This window comes from Salmo salar, chromosome ssa13, assembly GCF_905237065.1.
Source record: "Salmo salar chromosome ssa13, Ssal_v3.1, whole genome shotgun sequence".
In the NCBI taxonomy this organism is placed as follows: domain Eukaryota; kingdom Metazoa; phylum Chordata; class Actinopteri; order Salmoniformes; family Salmonidae; genus Salmo; species Salmo salar.
Genome location: NC_059454.1, coordinates 13757042 through 13783711, shown reverse-complemented (window position 1 = coordinate 13783711; position 26670 = coordinate 13757042). Strand labels below are relative to the sequence as shown.

The following is a 26670-nucleotide window of genomic DNA, read 5'->3' as shown; positions in this document are numbered from 1 at the left end:
TTGAATAAGAAAGTTGGGGGAAAGTGCACTGCTTTGAAAGGCATTGTAAAGAAAGGAGGTCATATCTGTAAACATTGTTGAGTTTAGAATAAGGCTGTAACGTATCAAAATGTGGAAAAAGGGAAGGGGTCTGAATACTTTCCAAATGCACTGTATGTGGAAATATATGGCCAATTACATGCTTCCTAATCATTGTTATGGGAAATAGAGTGACTCGTGAGTGGCGCAGTGGGCTAAGGCACTGCATCTCAGTGCCAGAGGCGTCACTAAAGACCCTGGTTTGATTCCAGGCTGTATCACAACCAGCTGTGATTGGGTGTCCCAAAGGGCAGCACACAATTGGCCCAGCATTGTCCTGGTTAGGGTTTGGCCGGGGTATGGTTTGGCCGGGGTAGGCCTTCATTCTAAATAAGAATTTATTCTTAACTGATTTGTCTAGTTACATTATGTATTTTTTTTAAAGGATCCAATGAATTCACAGTTTTGTAGCTGATGAATGAGCTTTTCGCCAACAAGCTGCTAAGCGTCTGACCAGACAGTGACAGGGGAGCTGGAGCAAATGGCAGGGGTTTTACCAAGACCAGGGAGCACATGTCAGGATTCTATTGCTACAGTGCTGTCATGCCCATCATAACAACAGCCTGCTATGCCCCCCTGGCCCAACTCACACAAGCTCTTGTAAGGCTTTTACGCATTCGGGACAGCAAAGGGAAGGAAGAAAGGAAACAGAATTATGTTTCAGATCTTCTCAGACACAGCCTCTGTCTGTTGTTTTGACAACACTTCCATGTGCACATATTCTACATGTCTACCATACCATCACATATTCTACATGTCTACCATACCATCACATATTCTACATGTCTACCATACCATCACATATTCTACATGTCTACCATACCATCACATATTCGATGTCTACCATACCATCACATATTCTACATTTTTACCACACCATCACGTATTCTACATGTCTACCACACCATCACATATTCTACATGTCTCCCACACCATCACATATTCTACATGTCTCCCACACCATCACATATTCTACATGTCTACCACACCATCACATATTCTACATGTTTACCACACCATCACATATTCTACATGTTTACCACACCATCACATATTCTACATGTCTACCACACCATCACATATTCTACTTGTCTACCACACCATCACATATTCTACATGTCGACCACACCATCACATATTCGATGTCTACCACACCATCACATATTCTACATGTCTACCACACCATCACATATTCTACATGTCTACCACACCATCACATATTCTACATGTCGACCACACCATCACATATTCTATGTCTACCACACCATCACATATTCTACATGTCTACCACACCATCACATATTCTACATGTCTACCACACCATCACATATTCTACATGTCGACCACACCATCACATATTCTATATGTCTACCACACCATCACATATTCTACATGTCGACCACACCATCACATATTCTACATGTCTACCACACCATCACATATTCTACATGTCGACCACACCATCACATATTCTACATGTCTACCACACCATCACATATTCTACATGTCTACCACACCATCACATATTCTACATGTCGACCACACCATCACATATTCTATATGTCTACCACACCATCACATATTCTACATGTCTACCACACCATCACATAATCTACATGTCGACCACACCATCACATATTCTATATGTCTACCACACCATCACATATTCTACATGTCTACCACACCATCACATATTCTATATGTCTACCACACCATCACATATTCTACATGTCTCCCACACCATCACATATTCTACATGTCTACCACACCATCACATATTCTACATGTCTACCACACCATCACATATTCTACATGTCGACCACACCATCACATATTCTACATGTCTACCACACCATCACATATTCTACATGTCGACCACACCATCACATATTCTATATGTCTACCACACCATCACATATTCTACATGTCTACCACACCATCACATATTCTACATGTCTACCACACCATCACATATTCTACATGTCGACCACACCATCACATATTCTACATGTCTACCACACCATCACATATTCTACATGTTTACCACACCATCACATATTCTACATGTCGACCACACCATCATGATGCTGAACTATGAGGAAGTATTTGACATCTAGCTGTATTAGTTTCTACTTTCAACATGTTTCCAATGCCAGCCTCTTGGTGACCCCATCATGTTTCCTGCTTCTTGGTGACCCCATCATGTTTCCAATGCCAGCCTCTTGGTGACCCCATCATGTTTCCTGCTTCTTGGTGACCCTATCATGTTTCCTGCTTCTTGGTGCCCCATCATGTTTCCTGCTTCTTGGTGACCCTATCATGTTTCCTGCTTCTTGGTGACCCCATCATGTTTCCAATGCCAGCCTCTTGGTGACCCCATCATGTTTCCTGCTTCTTGGTGACCCCATCATGTTTCCAATGCCAGCCTCTTGGTGGCCCTATCATGTTTCCTGCTTATTGGTGACCCCATCATGTTTCCTGCTTCTTGGTGACCCTATCATGTTTCCTGCTTCTTGGTGACCCCATCATGTTTCCTGCTTCTTGGTGACCCTATCATGTTTCCTGCTTCTTGGTGACCCCATCATGTTTCCAATGCCAGCCTCTTGGTGACCCCATCATGTTTCCTGCTTCTTGGTGACCCCATCATGTTTCCTGCTTCTTGGTGACACCATCATGTTTCCTGTTTATTGGTGACCCTATCATGTTTCCTGCTTCTTGGTGACCCCATCATGTTTCCAATGCCAGCCTCTTGGTGACCATGTCATGTTTCCTGCTTCTTGGTGACCCCATCATGTTTGCAATGCCAGCCTCTTGGTGACCATGTCATGTTTCCTGCTTCTTGGTGACCCCATCATGTTTGCAATGCCAGCCTCTTGGTGACCCCATCATGTTTCCAATGCCAGCCTCTTGGTGACCATGTCATGTTTCCTGCTTCTTGGTGACCCCATCATGTTTCCAATGCCAGCCTCTTGGTGACCATGTCATGTTTCCTGCTTCTTGGTGACCCCATCATGTTTGCAATGCCAGCCTCTTGGTGACCCCATCGTGTTTCCTGCTTCTTGGTGACCCCATCATGTTTCCTGCTTCTTGGTGGCCCCATCATGTTTCCAATGCCAGCCTCTTGGTGACCCTATCATGTTTCCTGCTTCTTGGTGACCCCATCATGTTTCCAATGCCAGCCCCTTGATGACCCCATCCTGGGCTTGATGCCCAAAACATGACAAAATAAAACTGTGTTGTTCCAAGTTTTTTGTGGGATTTAGTGTGTATCCATCTGTGCATTTCACAGATTTAAATGTTAGTGTTTAATATACAGTACCAGTCAAAAGTTTGGACTCGCCTACTCATTCAAGTGTTTTTCTTTATTTTTTCTATTTTCTACATTGTAGAATAATAGTGAAGACATCAAAACTATGAAATAACACATATGGAATCATGTAGTAACCAAAAAATCTTAAACAAATCAAAGTATATTTTATATTTGAGATTCTTCAAAGTAGCCACCCTTTTTCTTGATGACAGCTTTGCACACTCTTGGCATTCTCTCAACCGGCTTCATCAGGTAGTCACCTGGAATGCATTTAAATTAAAAGGTGTGTCTTGTTAAAAGTTCATTTGTGGAATTTCATTCCTTCTTAATGCGTTTGAGCCAATCAGTTATGTTGTGACAAGGTAGGGCTGGTATACATAAGATATCCCTATTTGGTAAAAGACCAAGTCCATATAATGGCAAGAAAAGCTCAAATGAGCAAAGAAAAAAGACAGTCTGTCATTACTTTAAATTTGAGGTTTTTGTTTCCAAGCGTCGTGTCTTTGTGAGATGCAGAGTAGGTAAACGGATGATCTCCACAGGTGTGGTTCCCACCATGAAGCATGGAGGAGGAGGTGTGATGATGTGGGGGTGCTTTGCTGGTGACACTGTCAGTGATTTATTTAGAATTCAAGGCACACTTAACCAGCATAGCTACCACAGCATTCTGCAGCGCAAAGCCATCCCATCTGGATTGCGCTCAGTGGGACTATCATTTGTTTTTCAACAGGACAATGACCAAACACATCTCCAGGCTGTGTAAGGGCTATTTGACCAAGAAGGAGAGTAATGGAGTGCTGCATCAGATGACCTGGCCTTCACAATCACCTGACCTCAACCCAATTGAGATGGTTTGGGATGAGTTGGACCGCAGAGTGAAGGAAAAGCAGCCAACAAGTGCTCAGCATATGTGGGGAATCCTTCAAGACTGTTGGAAAAGCGTTCCAAGTGAAGCTGGTTGAGAAAAGGGCAAGATTGTGCAAAGCTGTCATCAAGGCAAAGGGTGACTACTTTAAAGAATCTCAAATATAAAATATATTTTGATTTGTTTAACACTTTTTTGGTTACTACATGATTCCATATGTGTTATTTCATAGTGTTGATGTCTTCACTACTATTCTACAATGTAGAAAATAGTAAAAATAAAAACCCTTGAATGAGTAGGCGAGTCCAAACTTTTGACTGGTAATGTATGTGTATGTGTGTATTGGTGTGTGTGCGTCAATCTGCATTTTTATGAGTGTGTGTGTGTGTGTGTGTGTGTGTGTGTGTGTGTGTGTGTGTGTGTGTGTGTGTGTGTGTGTGTGTGTGTGTGTGTGTGTGTGTGCACATGTGACAACTGCCCTGATAAACAGGTGCTAGTCTATCTTGTTGGGTCTTGATAGACAGGTGATAGTCAGTCTATCTTTTGGGGTCTTGATAGACAGGTGCTAGTCTATCTTTTGGGGTCTTGATAGACAGAAGCTAGTCTATCTTTTGGGGGTCTTGATAGACTGGTGCTAGTCTATCTTGTTGGGTCTTGATAGACAGGTGATAGTCAGTCTATCTTTTGGGGTCTTGATAGACTGGTGCTAGTCTATCTTTTGGGGTCTTGATAGACTGGTGCTAGTCTATTTTGTGGGGTCTTGATAGACAGACTAGCACCTATCTTGTTGGGTCTTGATAGACTGGTGCTAGTCTATTTTGTGGGGTCTTGATAGACTGGTGCTAGTCTATCTTGTTGGGTCTTGATAGACAGGAGCTAGTCTATTTTGTGGGGTCTTGACAGACTGGTGCTAGTCTATTTTGTGGGGTCTTGATAGACTGGTGCTAGTCTATCTTGTTGGGTCTTGATAGACAGGAGCTAGTCTATCTTGTGGGGTCTTGATAGGCAGGAGCTAGTCTATTTTGTTGGGTCTTGATAGACTGGTGCTAGTCTATTTTGTGGGGTCTTGATAGACTGGTGCTAGTCTATTTTGTGGAGTCTTGATGGACTGGTGCTAGTCTATTTTGTGGAGTCTTGATGGACAGGTGCTAGTCTATCTTGTTGGGTCTTGATAGACAGGTGATAGTCAGTCTATCTTTTGGGGTCTTGATAGACAGGTGCTAGTCTATCTTTTGGGGTCTTGATAGACAGAAGCTAGTCTATCTTTTGGGGGTCTTGATAGACTGGTGCTAGTCTATCTTGTTGGGTCTTGATAGACAGGTGATAGTCAGTCTATCTTTTGGGGTCTTGATAGACAGGTGCTAGTCTATCTTGTTGGGTCTTGATAGACTGGTGCTAGTCTATTTTGTGGGGTCTTGATAGACTGGTGCTAGTCTATCTTGTTGGGTCTTGATAGACAGGAGCTAGTCTATTTTGTGGGGTCTTGATAGACTGGTGCTAGTCTATTTTGTGGGGTCTTGATAGACAGGTGCTAGTCTATCTTGTTGGGTCTTGATAGACAGGAGCTAGTCTATCTTGTGGGGTCTTGATAGGCAGGAGCTAGTCTATTTTGTTGGGTCTTGATAGACTGGTGCTAGTCTATTTTGTGGGGTCTTGATAGACTGGTGCTAGTCTATTTTGTGGAGTCTTGATGGACTGGTGCTAGTCTATTTTGTGGAGTCTTGATGGACAGGTGCTAGTCTATTTTGTGGGGATTGATAGACTGGTGCTAGTCTATTTTGTGGAGTCTTGATGGACTGGTGCTAGTCTATTTTGTGGGGTCTTGATAGACAGGAGCTAGTCTATCTTTTGGGGTCTTGTGTATGAGCTGCGGAAATGCTATCACACACTGGTGCTTTAATGTGGAGCTGGAATGCTGTTTATTGTTAACAGAGATTTCAAATGTAAAGATCGGAGGGAGGCACACTGCCATGGTTAGCCACACAGAGCCACTCTGTTCCATGTCTCTTATCCTCACAGCCTATAAGCATGCTCCCTGTGGCCATCGGCAGGATTTAGATAAGATGACACATTTTCTGTTCATTATGGAACTCTTCATTGAAAGAGGTGAACAAATATCATGTACATTATCACAGTGCTTTGTACATGGGCAATTCCACTGTAATGGAATTGCACTGAGATATGTCACTTAAAATGTATGCCAATAAAACCCCCATTGATTTCAAAGTTTAACAAACCATCCTTTATGCACAAGGACTATTTTTAACAATTTACACTGAACATTTTTATAAAAACACATTTACTGTAAGAACTGCAGATGCAAAGTTTGGTAACAGAATTTCGGTAAAATCTCCCTCAGTTCTCTCTGTGACTATGTTTTCCAAAAACGGTTAAATGTCTGCTCTGAATTAACATTCAAAGATGTCTGCAGAAAGAATGGGGTGTCAGCTATGACATGACACCTCTATTTTGATTATTGAACAACCATAAGAGAAGTGGATTTACACACAGTAATGGAATTTCAGTATGGGTCCCTGATCTGTACTACACAGAAATACATAATTATCCTAAATATGTACACTCTCAAAAGTACAGCACAGTAGAGCACAGAGCAGAACAGTTCAGTAGAGTATAGTCAAGTCGAGTATAGTCAAGTAGAGTATAGTTAAGTAGAGTATAGTCAAGTAGAGTACAGTTAAGTAGAGTATAGTCAAGTAGAGTATAGTTAAGTAGAGTATAGTTAAGTAGAGTATAGTCAAGTAGAGTATCTTTAAGATATTTAAATTTCTGGTAACGGAATTTCAAGGCACAAGGCAATGTTTGTTAAACTTACAGAAGGCAGAACAAATTATCCTAAACTAAATATAAGTGTTGTTTATTAGTCTGCAGGGGGCTTTACATAAACATTGTTGTGTTTGGATGTATTTCCAAGACGTTTGCTGATAAATGTTTTCTAAGACCCATTTTCCATCTGTTTGACAAGAAATGAAAGCCTTTGCTTATTCCTCATATATACCTTCATTTCTCAAAAATATACTCTTAGTTTTCATTTGACACCTAATTTGACATGCTTCTATGAACTTCTCATGTTGGTGCTCATGGGTCCTTTTACATGTCGGTGCTCATGGGTCCTTTTACATGTCGGTGCTCATGGGTCCTTTTACATGTCGGTGCTCATGGATCCTTTTACGTGTCGGTGCTCATGGGTCCTTTTACGTGTCGGTGCTCATGGATCCTTTTTACGTGTCGGTGCTCATGGATCCTTTTTTACATGTCGGTGCTCATGGATCCTTTTTTACATGTCGGTGCTCATGGATCCTTTTACGTGTCGGTGCTCATGGATCCTTTTTTACATGTCGGTGCTCATGGATCCTTTTACGTGTCGGTGCTCATGGATCCTTTTACATGTTGGTGCTCATGGATCCTTTTTTACATGTCGGTGCTCATGGATCCTTTTATGTGTCGGTGCTCATGGATCCTTTTACGTGTCGGTGCTCATGGGTCCTTTTACGTGTCGGTGCTCATGGGTCCTTTTAAGTGTCGGTGCTCATGGATCCTTTTACATGTCGGTGCTCATGGATCCTTTTACATGTCGGTGCTCATGGATCCTTTTTACATGTCGGTGCTCATGGATCCTTTTTTACGTGTCGGTGCTCATGGATCCTTTTACGTGTCGGTGCTCATGGATCCTTTTACATGTTGGTGCTCATGGATCCTTTTTTACGTGTCGGTGCTCATGGATCCTTTTATGTGTCGGTGCTCATGGATCCTTTTACGTGTCAGTACTCATGGATCCTTTTACGTGTCGGTGCTCATGGGTCCTTTTACATGTCGGTGCTCATGGATCCTTCTACATGTCGGTGCTCATGGATCCTTTTACGTGTCGGTGCTCATGGGTCCTTTTACATGTCGGTGCTCATGGATCCTTTTACATGTCGGTGCTCATGGATCCTTTTACATGTCGGTGCTCATGGATCCTTTTTTACATGTCGGTGCTCATGGGTCCGTTTACGTGTCGGTGTTCATGGATCCTTTTACATGTCGGTGCTCATGGATCCTTTTTTACATGTCGGTGCTCATGGATCCTTTTTTACATGTCGGTGTTCATGGATCCTTTTTTACATGTCGGTGTTTATGGATCCTTTTACGTGTCGGTGCTCATGGATCCTTTTACATGTCAGTGTTCATGGATCCTTTTTTACATGTCGGTGCTCATGGATCCTTTTACGTGTCGGTGTTGATGGATCCTTTTACATGTCGGTGCTCATGGATCCTTTTTTACATGTAGGTGCTCATGGATCCTTTTTTACATGTCGGTGTTCATGGATCCTTTTTTACATGTCGGTGTTCATGGATCCTTTTACGTGTCGGTGCTCATGGATCCTTTTACATGTCAGTGTTCATGGATCCTTTTTTACATGTCGGTGTTCATGGATCCTTTTACGTGTCGGTGCTCATGGATCCTTTTACATGTCAGTGTTCATGGATCCTTTTTTACATGTCGGTGCTCATGGATCCTTTTACATGTCGGTGTTCATGGATCCTTTTACATGTCGGTGTTCATGGATCCTTTTACATGTCGGTGTTCATGGACCTTTTATCTGACGCCTGACGAATTTCACAGAGTCATTACTTTTGAATTTGGTACGTTTTCTATTCACAATTCAATTCAACTTCAAGGCTTCTCATGATAAACACAAAATATTATCCAATAGCCTCAAAAAGTCTTCAACAAATTGTGCAAGAGAAGTCTATGCTACTCACCTTTCTCCAGACCAAACCATTTACCCTCAGGGGTGTGTCGTCTTTTCTGTCAGGAAATTCCTCAATGTCAGCAAGGCAAAGGAGCTGATCGTGGACTACAGGAAATGGAGGGGCGAGCACATCCCCATCCACATCGATAGGGTTGTAGTGGAGCGGGTCGAGAGCTTCAAGTTCCTCTTTGCCTACATCACTAAGGAATTAACATGGTCCACACACACCCAAACAGTTGTGAAGAAGGCACGGTAGCACTTCTTCCCCTTCAGGAGGCCCTCAGATCCTCAAAAAGTTATACAACTGCACCATTAAGAGCATCTTGACTGGCTGCTTCACTGCTTGGTATGGCAACTGCTTGGCATCTGACCGCAAGGCGCTACAGATGGTAGTGCGAACAGCCCAGTACATCACTGGAGCTGAGTTTCCTGCTATCCAGGATCTCTATACCAGAAGGTGTCAGAGAAAGACCCTAAAAATTGTCAAAGACTTTAGCCGCCCAAGTCATACCATGGCCTGTTCCAAGTATCAGCACTGTAGCTAAGCAAATAGGTATGTGCTGAATATTGTAAAAGCAGAAATAAAACTTGATTCAGTTTACACATTAAAAAAAAAAAAGAAAAGAAACAGAAAGAAAGTTGATAATGGTAGTATGTGTGTAACGGGGTGAGTGACTGGTTGGCGGGAAGTCAGGCGCAGGAGAGCAGAGATGGGTGATAACAGGAGAACTTTAATATACACCCTGGCCCAAAGGCACAGGCGAGGCAGCACAAAGCACAACCACGGTAACATGAACCGGATTAAACAAAACAAACAAACCTAGGTTTGAAACAAACCTAGCGCAAGCCAGCCTGTAGCGTAACACCCTACACAAAGAACAATTCCACACACAGACATGGGGGAAACAGAGGGTAATATACATTTAGTCTGATGAGGGAATGTGAACCAGGTGTGCGGGAAAACAAGACAAAACAAATGGAAAATGAAAGGTGGAGCGGCGATGGCTAGAAGACCGGTGACGTCGACCGCCGAACGCCGCCCGAACAAGGAGAGGGACCGACTTTGGCGGAAGTCGTGACAATGTGATAGGTAACTTATTATAAAACGGTCACTATGGGAATCAAATCTTACAATTGGTGGGAACGGAGGGTTAATTTGACTTTATCATCTATTATGATGGAATAATCAATCAACATGTATTTAATGGTTGACCTCCATTTTATTTCTACAGTAGTTTTGTTTTGACTTCACAGCAGCAGCTGCAGACTGAGCTGCAGACTGAGCGTCTCTCCGCTCGGAATGTGGGATATTGGGAACAGGAGTTGTATTCTGCTCTATTTGGGGAAGCTGTACTCTGGCCTGTGCACACAATGACATTTATCTCTCCTCTTTTTGTTCTCAAGGTGGTGGACGGGCTTATCCACATAGCTTAAAATCACCCTCTGGCCTAAATAATGCAAAACACAATCAAACCCAACTGCCTTTATATGGAAAGAGATATAATACACAGTAGCATTACATTTGAGCAGTCATGGCTGAATATTGTGTTCTGTGATTAAGTCATGGTTTATTTAGTAGCTAATTACTTAATTAGTAGTGGAACAGGAACAGGTCTCCTAGATATTGAAATGGATTCATTTCTGTCTGGGGGATGCCCTGTTGGTATTGTTTAAAGTGTACATGTACTGTATAAGAGTACTGCTAGTTAACCACATCCAGACCAATGGGACCATAAAGAAATACTCTCTTCAAAGAGTTTATGTCATTACAACATGTTGTCTCTTTAAACCCTGCTTTCACTTTGGAAAAGGTTTAAAACGATTGTTTAAAAATAAACATATTTTCTGTTTTGGGGGGCTGGTATGCACACAGAGATCGGAAGTCCACAGAAGAACCGTTCACTTAGAATTTGATAGTGGAGTGTAAAGCAAATAACAAGTTCCTTAAGTGCTGATATGTTCGGAAGCACTCCAACCAACCATGTCCCCACCCCACAGACTCCCACTGGCCCAGTTCTGCACCATCTATTTTCACAAGCCTACCGTCCAACATTTGAGTCATCCCCACCTTAAATTGACATACAGCCTTGTCTGATTTTAATGTAAGCCACTTGAATGTATGCCACTTGTAGTCCGGGCAATTACTGTAATGACTTGGTGGTAAACTTTAATATGTAACATGGAACTTGGACGGGCTGTATTGCCACAACAGTCATATAGCCTGGTCCCAGATCTGTTTCATAGCCTGGTCCCAGATCTGTTTCATAGCCTGGTCCCAGATCTGTTTCATAGCCTGGTCCCAGATCTGTTTCATAGCCTGGTCCCAGATCTGTTTGCGCTTTAGCCTACTCCATTGTCATTGAGAAGGCAAAACATGTGTTGTTTTTTTTACCCCTTTTTCATGGTATTCAGTTGGTAGTTACAGTCTTGTCCCATCGCTGCAAATCCCGTACGGACTCGGGAGAGGCGAAGGCCGAGAGCCGCGCGTCCTCCAAAACACAACCCAGCCAAGCCGCACTGCTTCTTGACACAAAACCCGCTTAACCCGTAAGCCAGCCGCACCAATGTGCCGGAGAAGAGTCGCTAGTGCGCGATGGGACAAGAACATCCCTGCCTGCCAAAACCTCCCCTAACCCGGATGACGCCGCCCCAAGGATCTCCCGGTCGCGGCCGGCTGCGACCTGGACTCGAGCCAGGATCTCTTGTGGCACAGCTAGCACTGTGATGCAGTGCCTTAGACCACCGCGCCACTCGGGAGGCTGGCGAAACACGTTTTACATGACAATTCCACAAGGAGTTGGCAAGAGAGTAGAAACAGACTGGCACCCAGACTACAACAATCACACTCACAGTCAACTTCTGAAGATCCTACCAAATGCATTGTGCAGTGCTCCAGGGACAAACTCCATGACCTTCTGCACTTTCAGATTCAAGTCTGTTCCTCCATACACTAGATCCTTATGTTTTTATGGCATGGGCAGAAAATAACACGGCTGTTGCATTTGAGTTGAGTAACAACTCATTTATTTACAGTTTCATCAGGCACATCCTTTTAAATGACTATGTGCAGTTTATTAATGACAGAAAAAATGTCAGACATTGATGTAATATTCTGTAAAACAATGCCGTTTAAAAATATATACATATATATATATATATATATATATATATAGGTTTGGGTAAAGTTAAAAATTCAGATTGCCTTTTGTGACGCTCCATGCACAAGGTCCGAGCCAATAGGCTGTCGAGGAAGGGAACACATGGGGATGTCTGACGTAGCTCCCCTAACCCTGACCTTGAGGAGGACAATAAAAGGGACACTTTCGCACACCCGTCAAACTTTTACAGTGCGCTCAAAGGTTAGTACACCGGATGCATGCGCGTTCCATTCATTCTACAATTTATGCGTAATTACGCGATTATAACAAATTAACGCAACTCTTTACACATTGCATGCGTTGGAGTAACTTGTTGAAGGAGAACACCACATGTACCATGTTTACAAATATTAGTGAGTGATTAATAATGTAAATGATCGAACATGAATTGATGTCATCAGCTAACCATAATTTCATAAGAATAGGCGTAGTCACAGATCATGAGCATGTCTTCAACAATGTTTCCGTTACTGCGCTGTAGGTGCGCTGGTGCTTGATCTTCATCCCGAGTTGGCAACATGTTCAACTTTAATTAAATGAAAGAGTTCGGAAGGCAACTTCGTTCTGTCTCACCAGCCTCACCAAGGACAACTATGCATTTGATGGCACTGTCAGATTCAACACCAGAAATGCAACAATTTTATTTTTCAAATTCCATACATCACTTTCTATGGACTGTATCGAAGCTGACCAAGAGAATATTGACAGTTTTGCAATGTTTTTTTTTGCCACTCAGTTGTTGTATTCTAAATGCCCATTCACTCAGGTACAATACAAGTGCTAATCCCGGGTGAGAAAGAGGCTTACATCGAGGTGAAGTTTAAACAACTGGATGGTGACAAAGCCACTGTGGAGACCAAAGATGTAAGGGTTGGTAGGCTATTTGTTGCAGTTGAATACAACATAATGATGTTCATTTCTTTATTTTTACTATTTTATACATTGTAGGATAATAGTGAAGACAACACTATGAAATAACACATATGGAATCATGAAGTAAGCAAAAAAGTGTTAAACTAATCAAAATATATTTTATATTTGAGATTCTTCAAAGTAGCCACCCTTTTTCTTGATGACAGCTTTGCACACTCTTGGCATTCTCTCAACCAGCTTCAGGAGGCAGTCACCTGGAATGCATTTCAATTAACAGGTGTGCCTAGTTAATTTGTGGAATGTCTTCCCTTCTTAATGTGTTTGAGCCAATCTGTTATGTTGTGACAAGGTAAGGGTGGTATACAGAACATAGCCCTATTTGGTAAAAGACCAAGTCCATATTATGGCAAGAACAGCTCAAATAAGCAAAGAGAAATGACAGTCCATTATTACTTTAAGACATGAAGGTCAGTCAATACGGAACATTTCAAGAACTTTTAGAGTAAAAACCATCAAGCGCTATGATGAAACTTGCTCTCATGAGGACTGCCACAGGAAAGGAAGACCCAAAGTAACCTCTGCTGCAGAGGATACGTTCATTAGAGTTACCAGCCTCAGAAATTGCAGCCCAAATAAAAGCTTCACAGAGTTCAAGTAACAGACACATTTCAACATCAACTGTTCAGAGGAGACTGCGTGAATCAGGCCTTCGTGGGCGAATTGCTGCAGTAAGAAGAAGATACTTGCTTGGGCCAATAAACACAAGCAATGGAAATTAGACTGGTGGAAATCTGGCCTTTGGTATGATGACTCCAAATTTGAGATTTTTGGTTCCAACCACGTGTCTTTGTGAGATGCAGAGTAGGTGAACGGATGATCTCCGCATGTGTAGTTCCCACGTGAAGCATGGAGGTGGAGGTGTGATGGTGCTTTGCTGGTGACACTGTCAATGATATATTTAGAATTCAAGGCACACTTCACCAGCATGGCTAGCACAGCATTCTGCAGCAATATGCCATCTCATCTGGTTTGTGCTTAGTGGGATTATTATTTGTTTTTCAACAGGACAATTATCCAACACTCCTCCAGGCTGTGTAATGGCTATTTGACCAAGAAGGAGAGTGATGGAGTGCTGCATCAGATGACCAGGCCTCCACAATCACCCGACCTCAACCCAATTGAGATGGTTTGGGATGAGTTGGACCGCAGAGTGAAGGAAAAGCAGCCAACAAGTGCTCAGCATATGTGGTAACTCCTTCAAGACTGTTGGAAAAGCATACCAGGTGAAGCTGGTTGAGAGAATGCCAAGAGTGTGCAAAGCTGTCATCAAGGCAAAAGCTGGCTGCTTTGAAGAATCTCAAATTTATTTTGATTTGTTTAACACTTTTTTGGTTACTACATGATTCCATATGTGTTATTTCATAGTTTTGATGTCTTCACTATTATTCTACAATGTAGAAAATAGTAAAAATAAAGAAAAACCCTTGAATGAGTAGGTGTAGGTAATTCAGTCCAAAATAACTTTACTTTGTTCTGAAGTGCACTGTTGTCACATTTGTGACAATAGTTTGTGTTTTTTTTTATTAAAAAGATTTGCAGATCTAATAGAATCTATGTGAAATATTATCACCAAAAGTTGAAAATGCTGTGGTGCAGGAGTCCTTCGAATGAAGTGATAGATCATCCGCTACCTACTGTATTTACATTTACATTTACGTCATTTAGCAGACGCTCTTATCCAGAGCGACTTACAAATTGGTGCATTCACCTTAAGGTATCCAGTGGAACAACCACTTTACAATAGTACATAGTACATAATAGTATGAATTGACTACAGACTTGCCCAACTCTCCCTAACACTTTGGTTGTGAAGGACGATGACAATGATGAACCCTCTGAAGTATAGACATGATTTAGGACATGGTCACACTGACCACCCTCAATGAAGCCTCTGTGCTCTTCAACCTCACCAGGCGCTACAGTATGTGGATGATCTATGTGAGTCACAGTTCTGTACATAATGCCATAGACTCCTCTAGGGAGGATGAACAGGTTATTCTGAACCAGAGACTCTCCCTCTATGTGGGCGATATTCTGTTTCACAACCAAGCGCTCTCTCTCTCAACAAAGGCAAGAGGCACACGATCGTTGACAATGCCTACATTGACATGCTGTGCAGTAAGTCTACAACAATACAACCAATTCTATATAAAGATAGAAGCTGTGTCATGTTGGAATTATTTAATCTACATTTAAAGCCTAAAAATATAAATACATTCTGGTAACTGGGCCATATGTTTTCTCAATACATCGTGAGAATCAATCCATGCTTTTGGGTTAGAGTTTTATCTGTTCCGAGTTCTCCAAGTTTCCAAGCTTTTGACAGGGTTTCTCGTTGATCTTCCATACATGTTGTTGATGTCCACCAATCCCTTCGACTACCACTTTTGCTCCCAGGGTGTGACAACAGTGGAGAACGTGAATGACGAGGAGGACCACAGATGACTGCCTTTTTCTACCAATGCTCTTTCCTCCACTCTGTTTACTATGTGAAGTTTTCTCTCCTTACTCTCTGGCCTCTGACCTCTCTCTCTCTCTCTGCCTGACCCCTCCTCCGTATGCAATGGACAGTCTGGGCTTCACTCCTGAGGAGAAGTACAGTTGCTATAAAATAATGGGGTCCATCATGCACTTTGGCAACACGAAGTTCAAGAAGGTTCGGAGAGAGGAGCAAGCAGTCAGTCCGACTTCAAGTTTGATTTAACAGACTTTAGTGCATTGTTTACTCTATAATGTTAACATCCCGAGTGTCAACCTGAGCATTCCTATTCTTTAAACTGGAAAACCATACCGTTATGATAGTGTTTTTGTAAAACTATTTTGCAAACACAATGTCAATATGAAAAACCACCCAATCAGTGAAGGCTGATGGGAGGGAGCTATAGGAGGACGGGCTCATTGTAATGGCTGGAATGGAATAAATGGAACGGGGTCAAACGTGGTTTCCAAGTTGATGCATTTCATACCGTTCCATTTATTCCATTACAGCCATTACAATGAGCCCGTCCTCCTATAGATCCTCCCACCAGCCTCCTCTGCACCCTATACATATAGTTTATGCATGTGCTTTGGTCTTCAGGTGCGGATAGGCCTCCTACCTGATGGGGATCAATTCAGGTGACCTCACCAAAGGTCTGCTGCACCCTCGGGTCAAAGTGTGTAACGAGTACATCGTCAAGGGCCAGACTGTTTGCAGGGTTTAAGATCTTCGAGGTAGGCCTACACATTGCCTCTGACCAAATTCTGCATTTTATATTGTCTTTTTCCTGACTGTTTCAGCTCATAAACCTCTCCTTCTTTTCAACCCTCCTCTCTATCTCTCCATGCTCCACTCAGGTTCAACAACTTTGAGTAGCTGTGCATAAACTTCCCCAATGAGAAACTACAACAGTATTTCAACCACCACATGTTCATCCTGGAGCTGGATGAGTATAAGAGGGAGGGTATTGAGTGTACCTTCATCAACTTTGGCTTGGATCTACAAACCTGTATCAAACTCATTGAGAAGGTATGTGTCTGTTGTTTCAGCCATTCAAATAAGGGGCTAGAGCAGAGGAACTGGTACATTTTGCCTGTGAAGAGTGGTTTGATTTCTGTGTGATTTACTCTCGTTTGTTTCCTGCAGTCCATGGGCACAAAGTATACTGCCCATCCTAAAACTTTATTTATTTCTAAAACAGGAAACACTTATCTCCCTCACTAGCTTTAAGCACCAGCTGTCAGAGCAGCTCACAGATTACTGCACGTGTACATAGCCCATCTATAATTTAGCCCAAACAACTACCTCTTCTCCTACTGTATTTATTTATTTTGCTCCTTTTCACCCCATTATTTCTATTTCTACTTTGCACTTTCTTCCACTGCAAATCTACCATTCCAGTGTTTTACTTGCTATATTGTATTTACTTTGCCACCATGGCCTTTTATGCCTTTACCTCCCTTATCTCACCTCATTTGCTCACTTTGTATAAAGACTTATTTTTCTACTATATTATTGACTGTATGTTTGTTTTACTCCATGTGTAACTCTGTGTTGTTGTATGTGTCAAACTGCTTGCTTTACCTTGGCCAGGTCGCAATTATAAATGATTGTCAACTTCTCAACTTGCCTACCTGGTTAAATAAAGGTGAAATAAATAAATAAATACAAATCCTGGAGGAAGAATGCATGTTTGAAAAGGCCACTGCTGTCAGCTTTAAGACCAAGCTGTATGACAACCATGTGGGCAAGTCTCCCAACTTCATCAAGCCAAGAAACGACAAGAAACGTAAATACGAGACCCACTTTGAGCTGATGCACTACGCTGGAGTGGTAAGTGCTCCGGTCTGTTTATTTGAAACATTTGCTCCTTTTTTAACAGTTAAAACATGTAGTCTTCATGACACTTGATATTAATCAATGTTAAAGGTATTATTTCTCACCATTGACCCATCCTCTCCCGTCACCCATCTCCAGGTACCGTACAACATCAGAGGGTGGCTGGACAAAAACAGAGACCCCTTAGATGAGACAAAAGTCATCTGCTTACAGGGATCATCTAATAAACTGTGAGCATGCCTTTTAGAGAACTTAATCAGTAGCGATGCAGGTGTTGACAGTGACACAACTTTACATTTTCATATTTTAAAGTGAAACTACACTAAATAGGGAAATTAAGTCATCGTGATCTACAGTTTGACTGTTCAGCTGCTGATTCAAAAGAGTCCACAGAGAAGAGGAAGAATGGGGCCTCCTTCCAGACCGTGTCACAGCTTCACAAGGTGTGGAAGAGTGAGGTACAGCCAGGCTGGCATTACCAGAGTGTCTCTAGGTGTCAGAGATGTGTGGTTTAGTTGAGATCAGAAGGGGAGCATTTAGAGGTGCTCGTGTTTTTTTTTCCTGAGTCACGATGACCTGCCTTGAGTTGAGAGGGAAGTAGTTAAGACTTGCAGTGATGTTTAGGTAACTCAGCTCATGAACATCACTTTAAGTCTGTGCTACCTCCACTCTTTCATGCCTCTGACTGAGGACGAGGATGATGAAAGATTGACTCATTCAGTCATCTTTGTCCCAGGAGGAATGGACCCATTCCAGGTCCCTCAGCAGTTGTGGTGTAATGGAGTACTGGAGGGAATTCCGTATTTGCAGGAAGGGCTTCCCCAACCGGAAACCTCAATGCAGAGTTCAAACTACGATGGGCATAGCACCTCTGTAACACATACAGTATTCATGTAGAACTTGGAAAACACAGAGACAAAAACACGTGTACCATCTTATTATAAAAATGGCAATAATGTGAAGAATCAAGGGCTTACTTATGTGTTCCCTGCTGTGTGTGCTATCCTGTGCAGGTATCGTATCCTGAACCCCATGGCTATCCCTGAGGAATCCTTTGTGGACAGCAGGAAGGCTGTGGAGAAGCTGCTGAGATCACTGGACATTGACCACACCCAGTACAAGTTTGGAATGAATCACCAAGGTGGGTACTGTATGACTGGTACTGGTGCACCTGAATGAGTTTGGAATGAATCACCACGGTGGGTACTGTATGACTGGTACTGGTGCACCTGAATGAGTTTGGAATGAATCACCACGGTGGGTACTGTATGACTGGTACTGGTGCACCTGAATGAGTTTGGAATGAATCACCACGGTGGGTACTGTATGACTGGTACTGGTGCACCTGAATGAGTTTGGAGCTGAAGCTTAAAGCATATGGTCACTCCTCATCGGTTGTCGTAATGTTTGGGACAGACTTACTTGTCAGTATGTGTTGGGTGTCCCAACCTGCTCTCAGAGCATTTCGTATTATTCTGCACGTAGATCCAGAACAGTCCATTTAGTTATGTTACATTTATGTTACATTATGTTACATTTGGTATGGTATGTATTAATTTGTGTCCATCACCCATTTCGTATGATATGTTACGAATTACAATTCATATTACAGTGAGGGAAAAAAGTATTTCATCCCCTGCTAATTTTGTACGTTTGCCCACTGACAAAGAAATGATCAGTCTATAATTTTAATGGTAGGTTTATTTGAACAGTGAGAGACAGAATAACAACTAAAAAATCCAGAAAAACACCTGTCAAAATTTTTATAAATTCATTTGCATTTTAATGAGGGAAATAAGTATTTGACCCCCTCTCAATCAGAAAGATTTCTGGCTCCCAGGTGTCTTTTATACAGGTAACGAGCTGAGATTAGGAGCACACTCTTAAAGGGAGTGTGGAATGGAAGAAACACAAAAGAACTGTCAATCTCCCTCAGCCTGGGGCTCCATGCAAGAGCTCACCTCGTGGAGTTGCAATGATCATGTGAACGGTGAGGAATCAGCCCAGAACTACATGGGAGGATCTTGTCAATGATCTCAAGGCAGCTGGGACCATAGTCACCAAGAAAACAATTGGTAACACACTACGCCGTGAAGGACTGAAATCCTGCAGCGCCCGCAAGGTCCCCCTGCTCAAGAAAGCACATATACATGCCCGTCTGAAGTTTGCCAATGACATCTGAATGATTCAGAGGACAAGTGTTGTTGTCAGATGAGACCAAAATGGAGATCTTTGGCATCAACTCAACTCGCCGTGTTTGGAGGAGGAGGAATGCTGCCTATGACCCCAAGAACACCATCCCCACCGTCAAACATGGAGGTGGAAACATTTTGTTTTGGGGGTGTTTTTCTGCTAAGGGGACAGGACAACTTCACCGCATCAAAGGGACGATGGACGGGGCCATGTACCATCAAATCTTGGGTGAGAACATCCTTCCCTCAGCCAGGGTATTGAAAATGGGTCGTGGATGGGTATTCCAGCATGACAATGACCCAAAACACACGGCCAAGGCAACAAAGGAGTGGCTCAAGAAGAAGCACATTAAGGTCCTGGAGTGGCCTAGCCAGTCTCCAGACCTTAATCCCATAGAAAATCTGTGGAGGGAGCTGAAGGTTCGAGTTGCCAAACGTCAGCCTCGAAACCTTAACTTGGAGAAGATCTGCAAAGAGAAGTGGGACAAGATCCCTCCTGAGATGTGTGCAAACCTGGTGGCCAACTACAAAAAACATCTGACCTCTGTGATTGCCAACAAGGGTTTTGCCACCAAGTACTAAGTCATGTTTTGCTGAGGGGTCAAATACTTATTTCCCTCATTAAAATGCAAATCAATTTATAACATTTTTGACATGCGTTTTCTGGATATTTTTGTTGTTATTCTGTCTCTCACTGTTCAAATAAACCTACCATTAAAATGATAGACTGATCATTTCTTTGTCAGTGGGCAAACGTACAAAATCAGCAGGGGATCAAATACTTTTTTCCCTCACTGTATATGTAACGAATTTGCAAAACGTACAATATGTTATGAACATTCCCACGGGGGACCAGTACGTATTTAAAAAAAATGTATGAAATGTATGCATTCACTACTGTAAGTCGCTCTGGATAAGAGCGTCTGCTAAATGACTAAAATGTAAATGTATCGCAAAACGTACGATATGTTACAAATTCTATTTAGGTGGGGAAATAATGAAACATATGCCTGATTGATTGGGGATAATGTGTGTATCAGTAGATCTTTTTGGAAATGTGCTGTAAAGCAGTAGACTATAAAAGGTAGCTAGAATGCTTTGTCCTATGGCTTTCCACCCTTACATGTCCCTGTCATGTGTCCAATGAACTGGTCAGTCAACGGGTGGGCGTGGTCTAGATCCCTCCCGCCCCTCTTTGTTCTAAATTAGATCTGTGTGTGCCCTGCTTACCAAATATGGCTTGGCGGGCACAGGCCATTGTCTCATTTGCTTGACAATAGTGGGTGCTGGGAGAAAGCAAGCATGCTAGCCGGGGGAAGTAAATCAATAGTGAATCACTGGCAAGGCAAGGCAGGAGACACACTGTGGGTCAGGTAGAGGGCATTTTATAATGTGAAACTCCAGCCCTCTGTGAAACCAGAGGACTTAATCCCTTATTACCTGGCCAGTTATTCCAGCTATGTGGAGGCTCTGAACTCCAGGCTCCATGGACAAAGGGGGCCGGGGAGAATGGGTTATTATTAATATGGGGCTGGAGGACATGACAGGTGCTGTTGCTGCTCTTTAAGGGCCATGTGTCAACCCCTCCTGTTTTTGTAAGCGCCAGTTAGCCTGTTATAACCTCCGGGTGCTATTTCCACCAGGACCACACACACACACACACAATGTAAAGCAAGCAAGTGCTGACACGCTCGCCACACACATACTTCACGCATGCCATGTACATACCGACAAACCTGGTGGCAAATACACACACTAACACACAATTTGCATATCAAACACTACTAAAAACATTTTGGGTTGGGCCTGAAATCTCAAAATACAGAGCCGTCCCAGTGGAACCGCTTCACTTGTGATCTTAATTTCTCCTCCAACATCTTGCGTCTCTCCAGACTTGTGAGTTGGCCCTGCTGCATGGCGAGGATCTCAGACAGCCTCTCATCTCTCATGGGGTGTCAGGTAGCCTAGTGGTTAGAGTGTTGGGCCAGTAACCAGCAGGTAGCCTAGTGGTTAGAGTGTTGGACCAGTAACCAGCAGGTAGCCTAGTGGTTAGAGCGTTGGGCCAGTAACCAGCAGGTAGCCTAGTGGTTAGAGCGTTGGGCCAGTAACCAGCAGGTAGCCTAGTGGTTAGAGCGTTGGGCCAGTAACCAGCAGGTAGCCTAGTGGTTAGAGCGTTGGGCCAGTAACCAGCAGGTAGCCTAGTGGTTAGAGCGTTGGGCCAGTAACCAGCAGGTAGTCTAGTGGTTAGAGCGTTGGGCCAGTAACCAGCAGGTAGTCTAGTGGTTAGAGCGTTGGGCCAGTAACCAGCAGGTAGCCTAGTGGTTAGAGCGTTGGGCCAGTAACCAGCAGGTAGCCTAGTGGTTAGAGCGTTGGGTCAGTAACCAGCAGGTAGCCTAGTGGTTAGAGCGTTGGGCCAGTAACCAGCAGGTAGCCTAGTGGTTAGAGCGTTGGGCCAGTGACCAGCAGGTAGCCTAGTGGTTAGAGCGTTGGGCCAGTAACCAGCAGGTAACCTAGTGGTTAAAGCGTTGGGCCAGTCACCAGCAGGTAGCCTAGTGGTTAGAGCGTTGGGCCTGTAACCAGCAGGTAGCCTAGTGGTTAGAGCGTTGGGCCAGTAACCAGCAGGTAGCCTAGTGGTTAGAGCGTTGGGCCAGTAACCAGCAGGTAGCCTAGTGGTTAGAGCGTTGGGTCAAAAACTGAAAGGTTTCTGGATCGAACAAGCTGACAAGGTAAAAATCTGTCATTCTGCCCCTGAACAAGGCAGTTTACCCTAGGCCGTCATTGTAAATAAGAATTGGTTCTTAACTACCTTGCCTAGTTAAATAAAATAAAAATGTTCCCTAACAGCTCTGCCCAGGAGGACACCCAACCTGGTTTCAGAGCATTTAGTTTTATTCTGTACGGAAATCCAAGTCACTCCTTTTAGTATGATATATTATGTTTGGTATGGTTACATAAGATAGATGGTTAATTAAGGCAAAAACGTGACCGTTCAATCCCAAATGTCATTCCTTTTTAAATTCAGACCTTAGTGCACACAAAACCATTCCCCTCTCTTCACCCATGTAATCTTTAATAGAGAATAATCCAGTAACACATCTGGGCGTTTACAGTGGTGAAGAGCTGGTCCTGCTTTTCTTCAAGCTCAGGCCTCTCCTGAGGAGCACCACGGCAGAGAAGGAGCTGGCCGCACTCAAGGAGGAGTTTGCTAAATTGAAGAACGTGTTTGACAAGTCAGAGGCAAAGCACAAGGGGGTGCAGGAGAGACAGGTGGCCCTGATCCAGGAGAAGAATGACCTGGCCCTACAGCTGCAACAGAATAACATCAAGGTATTACACTGTACAACAGAATAACATCAAGGTATTACACTGTACAACAGAATAACATCAAGATATTACACTGTACAACAGGATACTGTCAAGATAAGGATCAATGAGACAAGATAAAGTAAACATGTAGAAATATGATCAGACAAGATAAATGTAGACCTAATCAGAATTGACCAGAAACAATTAGGCAATAAATCAAGATAAGAGATGCTAAGAAGATGTCTATCTCTGTGTGACCCCTGACCCCCAGGAGCAGGACAACCTGATGGATGCAGAGGACTGCTGTGACCTGCTGATCAAGGCCTGCTGTGACCTGCTGATTAAGGCCAAGGTCATAGAGCTGAAGGAAAGACTTGAGGATGAGGAGATGAACGCCGGCCTGAACGCCAAGAAACACAAGCTGGAGGACGTGTGTGCAGAGCTGAAGACAGATCTGGAGATCACCATGGTCAAGGTGGAGAAGAAGAGATGCCACAGAGAACAAGGTGAGCAGGGAGGGATTAGTCTGGGTACCAGTCTGTTTAACTACCGTTCTACTCCTTGCCCCTCCTTGTAATGCTAAACATTTTTGGCCAATGACATGGAGTGGAATGTTAGTGAAACGGACTGGTACCCAAGCTAGGGGGGGAGGGATATATGGGTGGCTCAATGCCCGCAGATATACTTTTCAGCAGTATAGTGTAAACCTCTGATCAGTCAATTTACTGTGCTGTATATATCAGATACACTACATGGCCAAAGGTATGTGGACACGTGCTCGTTGAACATCTCATTCCAAAATCATGGGCATTAATAGAGTTGGTCCCCCTTTTGCTGTTATAACAGCCTCCACTCTTCTGGGAAGGCTTTCCACTAGATGTTGGAACATTGATGCGAGGACTTGGTTCCATTCAGCCACAAGAGAATTAGTGAGGTCACTGATGTTGGCCGATTAGACCTGGCTCACAGTCGGCGTTCCAATTCATCCCAAAGGTGTTCGATGAGGTTGAGGTCAGGGCTCTGTGCAGGCCAGTCAAGTTCTTCCACAACGATCTCAACAAACCATTTCTGTATGGACCTCGCTTTGTGCACAGGGGCATTGTCATGCTGAAACAGGAAAGGGCCTTCCCCAAACTGTTGCCATAAAGTTGGAAGCACAGAATTGTCTACAATGTAATTGTATGCTGTAGCGTTAAGATTGCCCTTCCCTGGAACTAAGGGGCGTAGCCCAAACCATGATAAACAGCCCCAGACCATTATTCCTCCTGCGCCAAACTTTACAGTTGGCACTATACAGTTGGGCAGGTAGTGTTCTCCTGGCATCTGTGAAACCCAGATTCATCCATCAGACTGTCAGATGGTGAATGTGATTCATCACTCCAGAGAACGCGTTTCCGCTGCTCCAGAGTCCAATGACTGCAAGCTTTCATATTTATACCACATTGTTTGTTCCCCCTTTCTGTCCTCAGGTGAAGAACCGGATGGAGGAGATAGACTCACCCAGAACACCTATGCTGAGCCTGACCAAGGAGAAGACGGCCCTGCAGGAGGCCCACCAGCAGCCCGAGTCCATCTTGTGTCTGACCAAGGAGAAGACGGCTCTGCAGGAGGCCCACCAGCAGCCCGAGTCCATCTTGTGTCTGACCAAGGAGAAGACGGCTCTGCAGGAGGCGCACCAGCAGCCCGAGTCCATCTTGTGTCTGACCAAGGAGAAGACAGCTCTGCAGGAGGCGCACCAGCAGCCCGAGTCCATCTTGTGTCTGACCAAGGAGAAGGCGGCTCTGCAGGAGGCCCACCAGCAGGCCATGACTAACCTGTTGGTCGGGGAGGATATGGTCAATATGCTGAGCAAGGCCAAGGTCAAGCTGGAGCAGCAAGTGGACGATGTTAGTAAAGGGACATGAAAAACACACTTCACCACATACAGTAGCCTAACTAGCTCCTTAGCTAAACACATAGCGTCTATCAATCATTCAAATTAAGGGTCACATGGGACAGCATGACTTTTAAGTTATTAATTTGTCAGAAAGTTAGCTGACCTCGAGAAACTAACCAAACTCACCTTTCTCTGCTTCTCGCTCTGTGTAGCAGAGTATAATTGTAGGCTAGAGGAACCAGAAGCTATGGTACCAAGATCTCCTTCAGCCAGAACACTGAAGAAACAGCTGTAGGAGAACAAGGTCAGAGGTCACACTTGGGCTAATTAAGTGGTCACCTGTATACAGTGCTTTCGTAAAGTATTCAAACCCCTTGACTTTTTCAACATTTTGTTAAGTTACAGCCCTATTCTAAAATGTATTAAATTGTTCCCCCCCCTCATCAATCTACACACAACACCCCATAACGACAAAGCAAAAACAATGTTTTGCTAATTTATTAAAAATATAAAACTGAAAATGTCACATTTACATAAGTATTCAGACCCTTTACTCAGTACTTTGTTGAAGCACCTTTGGCAGTGATTACATCCTAAAGTTTTCTGGGGTTTGACGCTACAAGCTTGGCACACCAGTATTTGAGGAGTTTCTACAATTTTTTTCTGCAGATCGTCTCAATCCATGTCAGGTTGGATGGGGAGCGTTGCTGCACAGCTATTTTCAGGTCTCTCCAGAGATGTTCGATCAGGTTCAACTCCTGGCTCTGGCTTGGCCACTCAAGGACATTCAGAGAGTTATCCTGAAGCCACTCCTGCATCATCTAGGCTGTGTGCTTAGGGTCATTGTCCTGTTGGAAGGTGAACCTTCAACCTAGTCTTAGGTCCTGAGCGCTCTGGAGCAGGTTTTCATCAAGGATCTCTCTGTACTTTGCTTCATTCATCTTTCACTCGATCCTGACTTGTCTCCATGTTCCAGACACTGAAAAACATCACCACAGCATGATGCTGTCACCACCATGCTTCACCGTAGGGATAGTGCAGGTTTCCTCCAAACGTGACGCTTGCTATTCAGGCCAAAGAGTTCAATCTTGGTTTCATCGGACCAGAGAATCTTGTTTCTCATGGTCTCAGAGAATTTAGGTGCCTTTTGGCAAATTCCAAGTGGGCTGTTTTGTGCCTTTTACTGAGGAGTGGCTTCTGCCTGGCCACCATCATAAAGGCCTGATTGGTGGAGTGCTGCAGAGATGGTTGTCCTTCTGGAAGGTGTTTCCATCTCCACAGAGGAACTCTAGAGCTCTGTCAGAGTGACCATCGGGTTCTCGGTCACCTCTCTGACCAAGGCCCTTCTCCCCCGATTGCTCAGTTTGGCCAGGCAGCCAGCTCTAGAAAGAGTCTTATTGGTTCCAAACTTCTTCCATTTAAGAATGATGGAGGCCACTGTGTTCTTGGGGACTTCCAATGCTGCATACATTTTTTTGGTACCCTTCCCCAGATTTGTGCCAACACAATCCTGTCTCAGAGCTCTACAGACAATTCCTTCGACCTCATGGCTTGGTTTTTACTCTGACATGCACTGTCAACTGTGGGACCTTATATAGACAGGTATGTGCCTTTCCAAATCATGTCCAATCAATTGAATTTACCAGAAGTCCATTCAAGTTCTAGAAACATCTCAAGGATGATCAATGGTAACAGGATACACCTGAGCTCAATTTCGAGTCTCATAGCAAAGGGTCTGAATACTTATGTCAATAAGGTATTTTTCTTTGTTATAAATTTGCTAAATTGTATTAAAACCTGTTTTTGCTTTGTCGTTATGGGGTATTGTCTGTAGATTGATGAGGAAAATGTGTTTTCTTCTCAATTTTAGAATACGGCTG

The 26670-nt window shown here is 43.5% G+C and overlaps 1 long non-coding RNA gene and 1 pseudogene across 1 annotated transcript; both read left to right on the top strand.

Moving 5' to 3' along the window:
* The first annotated feature begins 12345 nt into the window (after positions 1-12345).
* Positions 12346-16865, top strand: LOC106566481 (uncharacterized). Its single transcript, XR_006758496.1, has 3 exons — positions 12346-13029; positions 16178-16311; positions 16435-16865. It is a non-coding gene; the product is annotated as an uncharacterized lncRNA (long non-coding RNA).
* Positions 16866-17242: 377 nt separating this feature from the next.
* On the top strand, positions 17243-23557 carry LOC106566487 (myosin-7B-like; annotated as a pseudogene).
* The last annotated feature ends 3113 nt before the right edge of the window (positions 23558-26670 follow it).